General features: G+C 32.8%; 1 protein-coding gene across 4 annotated transcripts in view; it reads left to right on the top strand.

Moving 5' to 3' along the window:
* Positions 1-18,748, top strand: part of LOC126772119 (syntaxin-binding protein 5) — a 249,638-nt gene that overhangs the window by 2,766 nt on the left and 228,124 nt on the right. The window lies entirely within an intron of this gene.

The following is an 18,748-nucleotide window of genomic DNA, read 5'->3' as shown; positions in this document are numbered from 1 at the left end:
TTATATACTTTAAAAATATTAAGACAAAAATGAATCTAAATATAAACAGATTTTTACAATTTATAATTTATATCATAGTGTTCCTATGCAAATACTTCGTATCTGCATAACACACATAAAGGCTCGGATAGTTTATGTACCTACTCGTACATATTATATACAGAAAATTATTTTATTTAGCAACAAAATAATTATTACATAAAATATCGACCTGCGTATACTAAAATGAAATAGTTTAATTATCAATAAACAAATAGTATAAATATACAATACCATCAAAAACATAAATGTGAAATGAGAGCCAAGTTCAATATTATGATATTTGCCTTGGTTGTCGACTTCAACATCAAAGGAAGTGAGATCTAATTGGGTGCCAAGTTCAACGGTCAGTCCTGAATTTTATTTATAACAACATAAAATATTTTTTAACAACTTAAAATATAATTTCTTGTAATAACTTAGGATAATATATTGAAGCCTTAAGTATGACTTGGCTTGTTTTCATATACTAATTATATTAAAGCCTTCGCAAGTTCTAAAGCTGTAAGTTCTTATTTTATTCTTCCGAAAATTTGGCTTGCTGGTAGAAAATAGCCATCGAACATAGGGCTCTTCCATGACTGTTTTGGCAGGTACTTAATAATAATTCGTCATCTGCAACGGAGTTAGAGTTTTGATCATGATAAAAATGACGGTTTTTGGACATTAATACCTAAAAAACCGTTTGAAGTGTATTTATAAAATTTAGGGCACATATGTCGCAAGTTTTATAATATATGAGCCAAATTTGTCATGTTTATGTGAAGTAGTTTTTGAATTATGAGGGGGTCAAAAGTGGCTGTAAATGGTTCGTGTAATATTACACACGGTGCTGCTCGCCAGTTCTGTTAGCCTGAACTTGGCTTGACACGCTACAGAATGTCTAAATGAAAACAGATGAAATTAACCATTTTATATTAACATATAAAATACAATATTTAATATCGAGATTAAAAAAAAATATCAATTGTATAATTTTATGGAACGTTGAACAAACAAGTTGCGAGGTCGTATCCTTTGTAGGAATGGAGGAGCAAAAATATTTAACTTACAGTTTGGAAGAATAATAATGTGGATTATATATATTATGCTCTATATATATTTCTGTGGTTGAATGTAATCATTTAAGTAGAGTTAATTGGATCAACATACTCCTAACATATAAAAGAGACGGTAGCAATATTTTTAGGTAATCCTGTCAATTTACTTGGTACACAGATAAAGTACAATAAATCTAGTAACTTTACTATACATACAAACATTTAATAGCTAATTATATTAATATTGTAAATGCGAAAGAAGCTTGCGTTACTTATCACGATTACTCCACTCAAATATATGTAGAGGTAGTGCGGACCTATCGACATAGGCGTGAACAACGGGATTTGCGGGAAAATACGGGATAGATATTGTATGTATATACTAATAAGCCGAGATGGCCCTGTGGTAAGAACGCGTGAATCTTAACCGATGATCGTGGGTTCAAACCCGGTCAAGCACCACTGAATTTTCATGTGCTTAATTTGTGATTATAATTCATCTCGTGCTTTACGGTGAAGGAAAACATCGTGAGGAAACCTGCATGTGTCTAATTTCACTGAAATTCTGCCACATGTGAATTCTACCAACCCGCATTGGAGCAGCGTGGTGGAATAAGCTCCAAACCTTCTCCTCAAAAAGAGGAGAGGAGGCCTTTAGCCCAGCAGTGGGACATTCACAGGCTGTTACGGCATACTAATAGGTATATATTGGGACATACAATAGGTGCTTCTTCCATGACCGAGTAAGATATATTCCATGAGTTATTTGGTCCTCTTCCTTTCAAAATTAAGATCAAGAATAGGGGAAAAAATAGGTACCAGTTGATAACCAACGAATTCTGAAGCCGAGACCTGAATTAGTTCAGTAGTCTATAACGTTTGCACAGTGAGTTTACGTATCATGTAGTCAAATAGAATTGACTTTCTACGTACTAATTTATACTTTCAACGACCGCATACAGTCTTGAAATCGAAAGTGAATAACTAAGATTTTTAAGTATTTGAGGATTTTTTTTGCTTTTACTGAAAGGAAAAATAAAGACTATTGACGATGGACAAGCAGATAGAAAATAGATCAATTGATAATTATTGGTAATAGCACTACACTCAATTTAAATAATAATCGATACATCTTTTGTGCAAGTATAACATATTACTCACTCTATAAATCAGAAATAAATTTCTTTATTTGTCGGTAGAATATTAGGTGGTCTCCACCCAAATGGGCCGTGTAAAAACCGGACTGCAACACTTGCCTTATAATGGCAAATATATTACTAGGTCATGGATTCCATTAGATTACTTTATAATAGCATTTGTACCTTATGGTAATGTCGATGGATGTAACGACACGTTTAATAATAATAATAATCATCGTAAAATATGACGGACAATTTTATTTTATGGTTCAAAGCACTATTAGCTTAGTATCATTACTAGCTGTTGCAAACATCTTGATATTCATTATATCGATGTATCAAGTAATAACAACATTGGAGAATGGTCCATTCTATAGACAAACACAGCTTTGAACGTTTTATTACATAAGCTATTAATATAATGTAGTAGAAATTATCTCACGCTTCGACGATTTTATTTATTAAATATTTACTGGATTCGGGACCAAAGGACTTATTATTTATTTATACTTTAGGTTAAAAGTCAAATACGTGTGTATATTTTATACTAGCAAAATCCTGCAGACCATACTACCTGAGCATATAATATATGGTCATGGTAATTATGTATTATATACTAGGGTTACAATAATGTGGATATCATAAAAACGTACATGAAAATTACATATATATTAGTATATATTATATGGAAAAAAGCCGAGATGGCCCTGTGGTAAGAATGCGTGAATCTTAACCGATGATCGTGGGTTCAAACCCGGGCAAGCACCACTGAATTTTCATGTGCTTAATTTGTGATTACAATTCATCTCGTGCTTTACGGTGAAGGAAAACATCGTGAGGAAACCTGCATGTGTCTAATTTCACTGAAATTCTGCCACATGTGAATTCTACCAACCCGCATTGGAGCAGCGTGGTGGAATAAGCTCCAAACCTTCTCCTCAAAAAGAGGAGAGGAGGCCTTAGCCCAGCAGTGGGACATTCACAGGCTGTTACGGAATTTTACGGATATGCTAGTCAAATGGTGTCGTAATCTAATAATCTCAAGAAATATATAAACGTCCTTTCTTGTTAACATGTAATATAGGTAATTGATTTGAATGATGAATTTTAATATTCCATAGTTTGTTATTTGTAATTTATAATATCAACTACATTAAATCAATTGGGATCAAATAGTAATGTGTCCCGTTGGCTATTAAGCATAACGTCGGACCTTCGTGTCTAGATTGATGACATCATTCTACATTAAACTATCTTTATAGCGCCCATCCAACCGATATTACACTCAAACTGTGATGTACATACTTATATGTATGTTAACTTCTGGCCTTAATTTTGTTCAGATTGTGTTTTCTTTTGATATTGAAAAGGAAATTATCTTCTCTTGTTTATAAACAGATAATATTTTTGTCACGTAATTATTATTAATTTGTTATGTTATATATAATATAATCGAGGCCGATATATATATTTCATACTAATATATAATTTTACTTATTTATTTACAAGTATCTTGTCTGGGTCTTATATCATTAAAGTTGATTTTGAATAAAATATAACAACATATTTGTTCGAGGAATACATCAAATTTTAATTAAAACATAATAGAAACCAAATCTTTGGCAATTAATTTTTTTTATTTAATCAGCTCATCATCATCCCTTTTTCGTGTACTGCTGGACCTAGGCCTCTCTAATGCACACCACTGAGCACGATCTTCAGCTCTCGATTTCCATCCGCTGCCAGTCACTTTGCGTATATCGTCACTCCACCTAGCTGGAGAGCGTCCTACGCTACTTTCGCCAAGGCGTGGTCTCCACTCCAGAACACATCTACTCCAAAGGTTGTCGAATTTCCGACACGTGTGGCCAGTCCACTGCCACTTTAGCTTACTAAGCCTTAATCAAGTATTGAACCAAAATTTAAATTTGTATTGGTACTTGTAATAAATTCTATGTAATCTAATGTAATAAGTTCTCTGAGCTAATAACAAACATATGGAATATGCCCCTAACTAATAAGTTACAACAAATAAATTTCTATGATTGAACAGAAAATAGAGTTAAGGAAAACTTTAATTCTCGATTCCATTCGAACTAGTCGCAAGAACATTAGACCTTTAGTCAGCTGTGATACATTAACAGGACGGTTCGGTTGTTACCGAACGCAATAACCGGGTGAAGCTCTGGGATTGCATTATTAAACCTCCCTTTGTGAGATTTAGATTACATTAGCCTCGTGCGAAATTAGGTCCGGCGTTCTGTGAATTAGTTATTTGATTGTATGTCATATGAGATTAATTTGTGTGTCTTGTGTTGAGTATATTTAAGATACGTGCAACATTGTTCGTGGCTAAATATGTATTGGCGCGAAATACGTGATGTAAATGAGCGGTGCGTTTTTGTTATTATCTGAAAGTTGAGACTGTATTCCGTAATAATAAATTAATTAGCGTTGATAGTAGGCCTGGAAGTTCATAAAAATAATATTGGTTGTTTTATTTAGGTCTGTACGTTGGAGTAGTTGGTAGATACATGCCTCTCACGCCGAAGGTTTACTGGTGGTAGGGCTTTGTGCAAGCTCGTGGGGGTAGGTACCACCCAATCATCAGATATTCTACTGCAAAACAGCAGTACTTGATATTGTTGTGTTCCGGTTTGAAGAGTAAGTGAGCCAGTGAATTACAGGCACAAGGGGTATAAAACCTTAGTTCCCAAGGTTGACGGCGCATTGGCTATTTAAGCGATGGTTGACATTTTTTACAATGCCAATGTCTAAGGGCGTTGGTGACCACTTACCATCAGGTGGCCCATATGCTCGTCCGCCTTCCTATTCTATAAAAAAAAAGATTGTGAGTTCGATTCCCACCCAGGACAGACATTTGTGTGCATGAACATGTCTGTTTTTCCTGAGTCTGGGTGTAATTATTTATATACTGTATTTACAAAAGAAAAGTAGTGTATGTAGTAAGTAATATCAGTTGTTTGGTGTCCATAGTACAAGCTCTGCTTAGATTGGGATCTGTGTGTCCCAGGATATTATTATTATTATTATAACTCGGTAGTAGCCCACTCTAGCGCTGGGCTACTATAAACATAAATAAATTAAACATTTGTATTATGTGTAATACTTATCCTTATTGTTTATTTTATTTACATAATTGAATCAATTGATTAAACAAATTGTATAATTACAAAACATACAAAGTTTTATCACATAATCGAGTAAAACGGCACGTTCGTGACATTAAACCGGTTTAATTGACCGCCATCAATACGATGACAGAGCTGTGATGATTCATCGCCATTTTGAATTTTGTTTTTGCGCTTTATGTGCGTTAGTGCATATGTTATCTGTGATTTTTTTCTTTTTAATTGAATTTATATTGATCACCTATTTAAATAACATTAAATAATTAATTTCTACTAACTTCTTCATTTCACAATCAATGATGAATAATTTCTATAAGGCTATATGGCTTAAATAAGTACTAGTATTTTTTTAATAATTTTCGATCATTTTTACCCATCATCAATAATGTAATACTTTTTTAATAAATACTAAAAAAACCATTTTGCTATATTAACATATTAATACAGATATGTTTATATAGATTAAAAAAAATTAGTACATAAAAAATTACAATATTTAATAGAAAATTTATGTATGCACATTTTGCGCATACGTGTGATGGTGCTGCCACTACAATTTATTCGTAATAATTAAAATAACCGATCACATATGTCAGTTGTGTTACGTATAACGTAACTATTACGTCATTGCGTGTCCGCGTGCCGCTGAGCTTGAAACAATGTGCACTGAACCGTGATTGCAGCTATTTATTATCTCGTCCTATTCCTACCCGTATTCGCATAAGTCCAGTTCATTAAAGTTGCGTTTCAATCGTTCACTCAATATTAAAAACTATACATGTATCTAATATGAAGTTATATTCACCGTATTAACTTTGATTACGTTTAAAACTACATATGTGATAATATAAGGCAGTATACAAAAGAACAGTCAAACACAGATTAAATAATATGAAAAGAGACCGCAAATATATACGGAATATAAAATAAATATATGTTTCTACTAATTTGATAAAAATATTGCAAGATCTGTAATTGTAGCACCATCTATACCTGTCTGTTCGTTACCTCACTGCGACTAAACCACGGGAATATTTGACATTTAGTTCGGACCCGGATAAGGTGTGTAAAGTATTCACGGTAGCTTGCGCTCGATCCCGTGGCGCTCCTCGTGAAGATGGAGAGGGTACCGCTGATTTTTTACTGGGTATTTCGATGTTCGAGGCGCACTCGGACACCCCCATTTGTTCCCGTGGGGGAAACGAGTAATGCGCTTAAAAAAAATCTCGTGTAAAGTACAACATTTACAGTAAAATTGAGGGGACAGAGTCGCGGGTAACAGCTTGTTGAATGCACACCGTCAAGATTCATAAATATAATAACAAATAGTTTCTGGTCATACAATATACTTATGCATATGATAGCGGGAATAGATAAAGTTCCCACCAGAATGTACCTAAACTATATGTCCAAATTCAACGACCGTTCAAAGGAAGTCACAATATTAATCAAACATTTAATCAAAGCCGTTAATATATAGTTTATATATATATATATATATATATATATATATATATATAATTTTTTTTTGAATCACATTTATAATAAATACGTAATTCATATTATTTTTGTTCTATATGTATATATAACAAAAACGAACGTGAAAATAATAAGAAAGATGATAACACAAGATCTAAAATTCCGCATAAAAAAAAATTATCATTCAACTTCATCTTTTACATATATTTTTTTAATGAGATGTTTCCGGTAAAATATGAATTGTACGCAAAAAACAAATCACATCGATACGGTGCTGCCTGAAAGAAGATCTGTCAGATAGTCGAGCATATTGTATTAGCTGCAATTAATATATAAAGCTTGCGCAAGCTAATTTTGCCGGTCTGACGGTGACGACGAAGTGAAAAATGCTAAACGCAAAATACATGTTCACATTTTAGTCTAAATTCCCGTTTGTAATGAATGACTGAATTTTAAAAATGATATCTACGTATTCATTCCGTAAGTACCGAAAGTGTCGGTTCATTATAGTTCAATTATATGTGTAGATTATGTTAATTTTTATACTGTTATTGCTAAATGTACTGTGAGGTTAATCACACGATATTAAAAGTAAATTAACGACAAATGTTAGGTCATGCGTGGGCGAGCGTCGTTCTCGCTCATGGCATCACCGTTTTTGTTCTGGAAAATTCGTTAATTTTGTCTTATTGAACACTAATTTTAACAATCCTTGTATTGCCATTAATTAGTGTACATTATTATATTTATAACATGTTTAAACATAATTATCAATAATTAAAAACTGACAATTTTGTCATTAATTTCTACAAAATGGATGCCGTCCGCCATATTTAATATCTGCTTGTTAAGTTAAATTGTCTCCTAATCAGGAAACTTCTTATTAAACGATTCAATTATTAAAATCGGTTGAGGCGATTAGACTTAAACAAACACATAGAGAAATACCTTAAATGAACTACCCGATTAGTGTATAACCTAAGGTCTACCGTAGCGTTGATTAATGGATCTAGTTTCGGTTTTAGTAAGTGATTTCGCGGTTTTGTGTAATGTAATCGAATACCCCGCTATAGCGACAGATCGAGCGTTTTATCGTATCGAATTTAGTTTAACGGTTTGTGGTTTTCATAGTTTTAAGTTTTTTTTTTTAAATAATAATTGACGGCAAGTGCTTTTATGCCTTACGTCGGCGTTAAAAACTTAGATATACATTTACTACGACTGTTTTTTTTTGTGAAATTCCGAATTAATAAGAAAATATTATATTTCTATGTATATGAAGGCTTTTTTTACAAATTTTATCACATAGGTACACACATTTCAATTCAAAAACTAAACTCTTAATATCTAAAATAGTAGTGAAACAGTAATATTCTGAAAGTATTAAATATATTTATTAAGAAATTCATTAATTATATAATATCGTACCTTTATTGATTTGGTCAAAGCATTGGAGCAGCGTGGAAAAAAGCCCATAATGAGTTGTGTATATACGTGGATTATATTTTTAAACTAGCAAAAGGCTTCTCCAGCGTAGGATTGTATTTGCGTCAAAAATCCTTTAAAATCTGCCATTTTAACGCACATAACACCTATTTGAATTATGTATATGAAATATTTTGATTATAAGGTAGTAGGAAGGTATGAGGAAGTTTATAATAACAAAGTTGGTTGTTTTCGTTTTTGTAACTCGCAAATAGCCTAATATGGCTAAATAGTATATTTCAAGTAGTAAATATTTTAGGTAGCATGCCAATGCATGTGATAAGTTTAATCAGTTTCATAAAATTTCCATGAAACCATTTATGCTACCTAAATGTAACCTTTAACCTTTGTTTAAGCTTAAAATATTAATTAAAAAATTAAGCCTCAATAGTGCAACGATTTACGGGCTGTCTAGTGATGCGAGAGTGACATGAATGATTCCGACCCGAAAAATGTATAGCATTTTAATGCGTGTACTAGCGCTATAAATCCTATGGAAAACCAGTCTCATCAGCTACAGATTAGCACGTCACCGCGCCAAGGTCGCGGTCGCCAATATTACAGATATCGAGCTAAATATTGGATATCACCACATAAAATTAGCATATGCAATGTTTTATATTCCTATGCTTTTTGCATGTAAAGATTTCGTGATTTTTTTGTGATTCTTCAAACATATTTGTTTCATAAATTTCACCGCTAGATGGCGCCTATACATTTTACGCATCATGGTAAATTCATGTCGATTTATTTTAAAGTTATTTCGTTTTAAAGATAAATAAACAACTTCTTATTTTAATTATGAAACATTCGATACTAGAACACAGTAGCGCTTTCTTCTGTAAGGGGATAAGAAAATTAACTGAATTCTCATAAAACTGAACATTTGCCTAAGCTGATCAATTGTGTGTCATTGCATGTTCTTCCATTAAATTCAAGGTCTTGTGGAATATTAACAAATTCTATGTGGCGCCTACATATACATGGAGCTTCGACCCTTCGTCCTTGTCGCACAGCGTCCCCTTTTCTTTCTTAGGACACGGGTTGCTCAAAAAATAGTATATTTTTAACGTTATTTACTTACTATTTTATAAATATCGTTTTAAACTTATATATAAGACAAATAACCAGTCTACGTTGTCAACTCACAATATATAACTAAAAGAGGCAATTACAGAGTCAAAAACAAATCGTATCAGCCGTATCATTATCGCTTGCAACGCTATCACAGTTTTTTTTCAACCTCGCTTAGGTTTTTTCTTTAACTAAATTCTTAAATGGGATATATATGTTTAAAATTTAATTTTATCTAATTTGAATAGTAATAACTTTCATATTAGCCTAAAAATTTAGCATTATTAGTATTACTTTTGGATTGCTAATGTTGATATATTTCAAGTTATTTATTACGATGTTTGTTTTCATGGTCCTCTATTAACGATTTGGTACTCGTCCCTGGTGACATTAATAGCTTTAGATTTACATTCTAAACCATCAATATGAGATTCTTGTCCAACATCATTTCAAAGTTACGTTTTATTGCCAGCTCTATATTAATTTTCTTCGTCCTTATCTCCATTACGCATATATACATGAGCTGGGCACTAAATTGCTCATATGAAACATTCAGGCGCGTTGTGCTTTTATTGCCGTCGTATTTATGGTTATTATTAATTGTGTAGCCCACTTCTGCTTTATGTGTCGCGTGTATGGAAACTGCATTTATCATCACGTCACTTGCTTTCGAGGTTACGAAGGGTTTTGAATCAGTGATTATGACAAATGAGTTCAGTTTAAAAGTTTTTCGCAATCGTGTTTAAAAAAACCGTTTAGATCCTTTCGTCGGTCTGTATTCTTAGCCAAACCGTTTTAAACGCTGTTTAGCTTTAACCTTCAAGTATATTATAGAACTCTCAATTATGAAGTTATTACCTAAAATATATTAGTTTTAAAGTAACTCATCAATTGTTATTATTGAATATTTTATTTTATTTCCTTTTTCGACATAAATTATGATTTATGCATTATATTATCGTCGAGACCAAACACCACTTATGTGTTGATGTACATCGGTTATTATAATTGAGCAAGGTTTCATTCATTCATGTTTCTTTATAAATTAAATGTTATACATTGTATATGAATAAGACAACCGTTCTCTTGACACAATTCTTTCACAAAGGGCTGACTGAGTGACCGCTAAATGATAAAACTACCTTTGCGCAATTTTCTATCGTACAATTTATATACGAATAAACAATTAAAAAACAAGTATAACAAGGGAACATTTGGATCCCGTATTCCTTGTATATTAGTGTAACTGACTTTGACATAACGAAGCCTTTTAATTTCTCAGCAATTTCGTCAAGAATTAGGTTTGTTTAACATGTCAAGCTTAATAAGCATGATTGAATATGTAGATCTTTGAGTGATGTGACTGAGGTTAAGGTTTCATCAGGTAATGAATGGCACGAGGCATTACTTGTACTACAAGCAAGATATATTCGTAATGTGCATTAGTATCTACTTTAACTCAATCTGTATTTCAATTGGTTTTCAGTCATTTATAGATGAGTGTTGGTCCAGTCCGAAATACGACTTAATCTGCAGTAGAAACTACCCTTTTTTGTCATGTAAGGGAAGCCTTCGGAATCGTACTCTTAATCAAATTATGTGGGATTCTTACCCGCTAGAACCTAGATCACGGTTATTCTGGGTAGCTGGTGATCGGAGAGATCTGCTTATCTCGTGGTTTGCTTCGCTGGTGGCTCCACGGAGTTTTCCTCATGGGACGAGTAAGTGATCTCGCGAGTTACTATATATTTATATTTACAAGTTTAATTTTGCTGGTGCATAAAGCGAAACAATAACGATTTTCAAACGCTGCAAGGGTGAATAGTTGCACACCAGTTACTCTCTTTCTTTCGTCAGTAGTTTAACATTAGAAGAAGGAAGACAAAACATCCTCCTACTACACAACGTTTATTAATATATTAATAGATATAGCCTTATCTATTATTATTACTTACATATTAATTAAAATGTAATTTTACTTTCCAAGGGAATCTGTAACATTCGGTCATTTAGTTTCATAGTTAAAGCGCTTAATAGTTATGTTGAAGGTTTAACGAGGTTAGTCATTATACTTTTCTAGGTTTACTGCAAATGCTTTAGCTATTACAACTTAACTTTACTACGCATGTTATGGTTCTAAAGGTTATTTTGTATATAAAAGGTAAAAGTCGAAAAACTTTGCTTAAGTTGTAAGTATATTCTTTTTGAAGATAATCTCCTTTGTTCGAAATGAAAGTTGCGTTTCAATTTCGAATTTCAGTCTAACGTTTGTATATGAAACGCTTTTGACGTTAAAATATTAGGTATACTTTTGACATGTGTTTTTTTTATTAATCTATGAGTTTGACCGAAAATCAATTATAACTGCGGGATTACCACCGAGGTAAATTCTCATTCAAAAAAGCATTGCTTTACTAAATTTAGGCAATAAACCATTGATGTATATTAATATATAAATGGAATAAACCATAAAATTGGTGTTTACTTCTCAACACATTTGTGGACAATCAACCTTAAGAAAAATATTATGTACAAAAAACATGTCATTTATTAGATAGTTTATATTAGAAAGTAATACATACATGGCTTTGGCGCACCTTGGGAGAGGCCTATTTTCAGCAGTGGACAATGATTGGCTGTTGATAATTGATATACATATATAAATAAATTGATGGTAAGTGGTCACCTTCGCCCATGAAAACTGGAACTATGAATAACTGACACTACCTTTTACAACATTGTGTCCGAAGTTACACTGGCTCACCCACAAATTAACTGGCATAGTAATTTCTTGATTTATTTGTTAAGCATCTCCAACAAAGGATACACACTTACGAGTACATTACATCGGGGAACAATGTTTTAAAATATGTGTGCTCCTTCAATTTAAGGAAGACCACTGCAAGCACATAAATAGTGACTAAACAGAAATTAAAAAAATATAAAAAATAAATGTTACATAGTGGTACTCAATAAAAACATAACAAAACACATAATAACAAAAAGATTAACAATGGTGAAACTAAGACTAAATTGTGCAAATGTGAGTGAGACTATTTACTATTATACTTTAATAGTAAATAGTATAAAAAGTAAAATAATAAAAATAACGAATAATAATAAAACTTAAAAATAAAAAATTAAATTTTTTATAAAAGTAAAAACACAAAATATTATATTTTTTGAAACAATTATTTGAGAAACAATTTTTTGAGATATTTTTTTAAATTATGATAATGTTTCGTATAGGTGTTTAGCGGTAGAATAACAAGTAACTTGCACAAACCAGACCAATATTAATTCCATCAGCTTGTGAATCTGGTAGACGTTTGGTATTTATAAAAATATTTTCCATTAAATAAAGTAATAAAGTAGACTTTTTAATAAAGCATCTTAAATCGCTTTAGAAAACCATTTTTGTTGGGTTCGTCTGTTATATCTTGATACTCATTGAAAATTCTCAGTTCACGTTTATTTAAAGCGCTTCAAATGACATGCGCTGAATATGTGTGTCATTTCCATATTTCTCTCGTATTTTTCTTAATATTTAATGTCGAGTTAAAAAATGTTGCGGTATTTAAAGGTCGCCTTGAATGACTTTAGCAGACGAGGACTCTTGTTAGGTTTTTTTCTATAATTATCTCAAGAGGTATAAATTTAAAAATAAAGAATAAAAAAATGTTCATTGAATTTTGTTATGAATCTATAACGCAAGATATCGCTTAAGAAAGTAACAGTATGTATATATTCCACTGTTAGGCTAAGGCTCTCCTTTTTGAGGAGAAGGCTTTTAGCTTACTCCATAAAGCTGCTCAAATTAGACACTTGTTCCTTCACGACGTCTTTTGTCATCTGTATTCATTACGATATTTTCCTTTTAAAATTTAGTGGTGTTTGCCCAGGTTTGAAATCGGAATCATCCATAAAGATTCACGACTACTAAGCATTGCACCATAACCTACGATAACGCTTGTGATGAATAAATCGTTACTGGTGTTTCACCAGTAAATATTACACGAGTAAAACAAAGAAAAACCGAGTCCAATGTATGTATGTTATGTCCAATGTGTATTAAATATATGTCAAAGTGCTAAAAAAGTAACTAGTTAAACAATTACTAAAATCATTAGCGAAGACAACGAGCGTTCGTTATTAGCAGGGTACGGGCAAAATAACTCGACTCCGAGGAATAGTTCAACGTAGTATAGAATGTTGCTGTCAAGTAGAACGATTTAAATGTGCTGGGTTATAGGGTTATATAGGACAGATTATATTAGGTATGGATAAATTAATTATACATTATTTCTCGTTCGGGTTTGCGTTTTGAAATTAGTTTTTGTTCTATTTGATTGTTCGTTAAGACCTTTAAAATGAACTGTCAATATTGCCCTTGTTTGTTGTTAACGAGTTTTAAACATGCTTAGTATTTCAGTTTTAACGTCGAATCACAAGAAGGTTATACCTTGAGGTGATTTAATAAAAAAAAAAAACCTATAAGTTAAAGGAAAACGGGTTGCGACAAAATATTGTGGAGTCACGTTTTTGTGTATACCGTACCGTAACAGCCTGTGAATGTCCCACTGCTGGGCTAAAGGCCTCCTCTCCTCTTTTTGAGGAGAAGGTTTGGAGCTTATTCTACCACGCTGCTCCAATGCGGGTTGGTGGAATACACATGTGGCAGAATTTCAGTGAAATTAGACACATGCAGGTTTCCTCACGATGTTTTCCTTCACCGTAAAGCACGAGATGAATTATAATCACAAATTAAGCACATGAAAATTCAGTGGTGCTTGCCCGGGTTTGAACCCACGATCATCGGTTAAGATTCACATGTTCTTACCACTGGGCCATCTCGGCTCTCGGTTTTTGTGTATGTATGTCACTAATTATTGTCAATTATTTTAATTATATTAAATTTATTAATCGTCATCGATTATTGTCAATTATTTTAATTATATTACATTAAATAAATTACTTATAAGCTGGGTTTGGTTAGTTATTATCAATATGTGACAAAGTAATGTCAAACCTCAAGTATTCGTCTTGATTCGTCTTAAACACTGAAATTGACATTAGGTAAAAACAGTGTTAATGCGAAAACATTAATTACAAGCAAAGGCCCAAAATTATTTATTAAAATGTAAAGGATAACTTAGACAATTTATTTGATATATATTTGACGAATTAAGGCGTGCTGTGCTCTGAACTAGATACTAAGGGCATGTTCATCGACCCATAGACAATACCCAGGCGGCTCAAACCGCGACTATTAGCTTAGACCGCAGGTCGGTCATCACAACAGATCGATTTGTATCTTATAAAACTAAACAGCAGGAAATCGAAGCCGATAAATATTATCTATACAAATATTGAAAATGCGTCTGTTACATTTTCACGATTAAAGTGAAAGTTCTTACCACTGGGCCGAGATAAGAACTCTTGAATCTTAACCGATGATCGTGGGTTCAAATCCACTGAATTTCATGTGCTTAATTTGTTATTATAATTCATCTCGTGCTTGACGGTGAACATGAGTAAACCTGCATGTGTCGAATTTCACTGAAATTCTGCCACATGTGTATTTCATCATTCCATGCGGGTTGCATTGGAGCAGCGTGGTGGAATAAGCTTCAAACCTTTTCCTCAAAAAGGGAGAGGAGGCCTTAGCCCAGCAGTGGGACATTCACAGGCTGTTACCGTTACTGTGTACTGATTAAAGTAAACCGATTTTGATCAAATTTTATATGAAGCAAGCTTTACTTTTGATGCCTAAAACCTACCCCTAACAATAAAACTAGCTAGTTATAATTTAATTAACTTTATTATTTGTAATCTTTATCCAAGTATATTTAAATGATAAAATAAATGGAATGGCTTACATAATCATAAGCACATATCTGTCCATGACAAGGGCAGGTATTTATTTATAGGATGGCCTTCAAATCTCAAAGTTTGCAATTGTTAAAAGTAAAATATAAAAGTTAAATTTTCGTGTACGAATAAAATAAATCTAAATGGGTCATGTTGCGTGATAGGTAAGATTGTCACATGTCCCCGCGGGGCGCGTGCGAAATAATAAACTTATTAAAATATCCTCCAGCGAATAGCCATTAAGTACGTAACGTTTGTATAAAAATATTATTTACTTGAATATTCATAAAGTCCAGATATAGCGCCTCAGTGTCGGGGCCGATGAACTCATGCCTGAAGTGAGTTTCACTTGCTCATAAACGTCTTCGCATTTTATGAAAAAATTATGCAAAAGAGGACGATAAAACGAAACGGGATTTTTTTTAGATTCTTTAATAAAGTTTATTCAAGGCTTTTTTTATATTTATCGGTACGGTTTTAAACGTGTTGAACATATTGTTAATGTTAAACATTTTTTGTATAACCAGTGTTGAAACAATATTTCAGTTAATTTTATTACGAAAAAAAAAATGAATTACTGTATTTCAGGTTTGATGATATACAATTAGAAGTTTTGAATTTCATAATTAGCATTGTTATTCGAAACAATAGGGGAGTGAACGGGTTGAAACTCCCTGGATAGTATAGTGCGGCTCATTAGACATCGAGTCATGCTTTATATTTTTAACGAAAATTTTAAATCAAATGAAATCCAAATATAATTTATTCAAGGGCTCTTTTGAATTGTCATTTTACAAGATTATATGACATGGAAAAGGCAAGAAAATCCATTTTCCATCAATTCAATATGTCAATAAGGTACAATTATATTTATGTATATTGTGAAAATCAACAATAACTAAGTCCACGCATTTTTAACATTAGATTTAATTGTATTCGTTGGCAAAGTTAAAAAAAAACTGACGAATATAAAAGCCGTGACTTTGGTATAAAAGGTTTTCTTTGTCACTGCGTCAAAATCTAAATAAATACTTTATATAGAGGCCACTTCAAACCTTCTCCTCAAAAAAAGAAGAGTAGGCCTTTAGCCCAGCAGTGGCACATTCACAGGCTGTTACGGTTACGGTTGCAGCGTCATCATGTGTACAAATAAGAAAAATATTTTTTTCATCGGTTCGGACTGTATACTTATACATTATTATGATTTTATATATCTTTCATATATATCTTACATAAAAATCTTAAAAAAAAGCCGAGATGGCCTAGTGGTTAGAACGCGTGAATCTTAACTGACGATCGTGGGTTCAAAACCGGGCAAGCACCACTGAATTTTCATGTGCTTAATTTGTGATTATAATTCATCTCGTGCTTGACGGTGAAGGAAAACATCGTGAGGAAACCTGCATGTGTCTAATTTCATTGAAATTATGCCACATGTGTATTCTACCAACCCGCATTGGAGCAGCGTGGTGGAATAAGCTCCAAACCTTCTCCTCAAAAGGGAGAGGAGGCCTTAGCCCAGCAGTGGGACATTAACAGGCTGTTACTGTACTGTACTGTACATAAAAATCAATGAACACAAACTCCACGCTTTTTATCATCTATATAATCTTGTACAAAACAATTTGTCTACGTTCATGGCAATGATGATGGTGTTTTATGGTGATTTTTTGTGATGTAATTTAATGTATCGCTTTGTGTTCATACAAATATGAATACGTTGTACTGTCAGCTCCGTTTTCCCCCGCGTTGAACGTTTGCTCCGCCGTGGGTCCTAGCGTGATGTTATATACTTTAGGTTTTGCCTTAATAAATCGGCTACCTATCGTATACATTGTTTATCAATCTTAAGGGTAACGTATATATAACGTGCGTATATCTTGTATTCGGCGGAACGTTATTAATATTCTATAGCTTTAACTATTAAAACCCGATTAAGGAATGTATATTATAATAAAGTTATTATTGTTTGTTACCCGTTTATATTCTCTTTACCCGTAATCAACAGATTCAATAAAAGTTTTTGATTTAGTAAATTTACCTAATATATGACTAACAATGCCCAGCAGACGTTATCCTGACTCTTTAAAAGTTCATATGCTACAGCGCCATCTAGCGGGGAGTTACAACAAAGTGTATAGTATAAAAACTTCGATGACGAATTGTAATGAAGGTTTGGAGGACCACGAATGATAGGATGACGATCAACAACAACGGCGACTGGTGACCATATGCCCGGGTAAGGGGAAAACCCCGAGGCCCGTACCCAGACTCTAATCGGGAAGAGACCCACTATCCCCTCGATGAGAATCAGTCAAACGGTGTCGAAGTCTATTAATCTCAAACAGATTACTCCTGATATAAGCATTTCATGCTCCTTACCGCTGCAGTCAGTTAATTCTATATAGCAACATGTAGTATGTACGCGGCCGCGGCGGTTAGTTCGCGTGGACAGACTCATTGCCCTATTTCTGATGTTATGTTAATTAAGTGATAACGTCTAGATGCCGCTGGTTTTGGATCTATCTAGATTTTAGTGTTTATGCATTTCCCTGTTCACGGAATGCGGATATTAAGTAACAAATATATAAACTAAATCGCTTACACATTCTTTCTTGTATTTCTTGGTTCATCCGGTTTTAGGTGTTTATTTCCGAACCGGTAGATTTTTTAACCATAAACGAGTGTAATAGTGAATAAACATTTTTGGTTTTGACTTTTGTCTGAATATTATAATATGTTTTTATAATATTTTCAAATCGTAATAAATAATAAGTATCTCTCTCATCTAAACATAAACTTATTAATTCGAGGAAAATGGCAATAGGAAGGCAAATGGAATAAGAGAGGTTCGTTCGACTTTTTTCGATTCGAGAAAAATATATTGAGAATTCTCAATATATTTTTTAATATTTTAATTATATTGAAACTGATAGCTAGCAAAAGTAATTGCTATATATAAATATATATTTTAACAACAATATCCTAAAATTATTTCGCTATTTTTATAGAAAATAATTTAACCTTATTTCGTATTTTAAGATCGAACCTTTGAATATTTTCCTATATTTATAAAAAAGGAAAAAAAATTGTTATTTATTTTACATTAAAATTTTAAAAATATTGAAACTGACAAGGCGGTATGCATCCTAGGGCATTTCACCTGATAGTCAGAATAATCCAGCTGTCATGTGCACTGCGAGCCCAGAGATTGAAATACCTAAAACATTATCATATAAATGTAGCGAATATATCAAAAGTGTTCGACATTAAGCGGATTATAGAAGAAGAACTTTATATGTAGTTACATGTATTTTTTAAATGTATATTTGGAAGACTGTTTAATGGGCCACTTGATGGTAAGTGGTCACCATCGTCCATAGACATTGGCAATGTAAGAAGTATTAAGCATCCCTTACATTGACAATGCGTCACCGACTAAGATATTATGTCCCTTGTGCCTGTAGTT

The sequence above is a fragment of the Nymphalis io genome, chromosome 12 (genome assembly GCF_905147045.1).
Source record: "Nymphalis io chromosome 12, ilAglIoxx1.1, whole genome shotgun sequence".
Taxonomy (NCBI): Eukaryota; Metazoa; Arthropoda; class Insecta; order Lepidoptera; family Nymphalidae; genus Nymphalis; species Nymphalis io.
Note: the sequence above shows the minus strand (reverse complement) of the source record. Positions and strands in the feature narration are given on the sequence as shown.